The sequence below is a fragment of the Penaeus monodon genome, chromosome 22 (genome assembly GCF_015228065.2).
Source record: "Penaeus monodon isolate SGIC_2016 chromosome 22, NSTDA_Pmon_1, whole genome shotgun sequence".
NCBI lineage: Eukaryota > Metazoa > Arthropoda > Malacostraca > Decapoda > Penaeidae > Penaeus > Penaeus monodon.
This window is the reverse complement of record NC_051407.1, coordinates 3,244,780-3,245,115: the sequence shown is the minus strand read 5'-3', so window position 1 is coordinate 3,245,115 and position 336 is coordinate 3,244,780.

The following is a 336-nucleotide window of genomic DNA, read 5'->3' as shown; positions in this document are numbered from 1 at the left end:
GTGGGGGGGGGGGGGAGATGGAAATGAGGAAATATCTTTCGGAGTTTGATTTTTCAGTTAAAATATATACAGCGCAATATTGAGTAAATGTTAAACTGCATTTTCTTCAAACGAGATGTTATTCATCGTTAAAGCAGTTTCTCGGAAGCAGTTAAAACATTAGTTCATGACGTCATCAATTCGTCGAAAGTTCCTCATACTGGAAAAACCTTTGTGTGACGATGAAGCGAATTTACTTAATGATAAAAATGGGTATGATCACGATTTTGCTTTTGCAAGCACATACATGTCAACACACTCACATGCGCATTCGCACAGATACATATATACACAGAA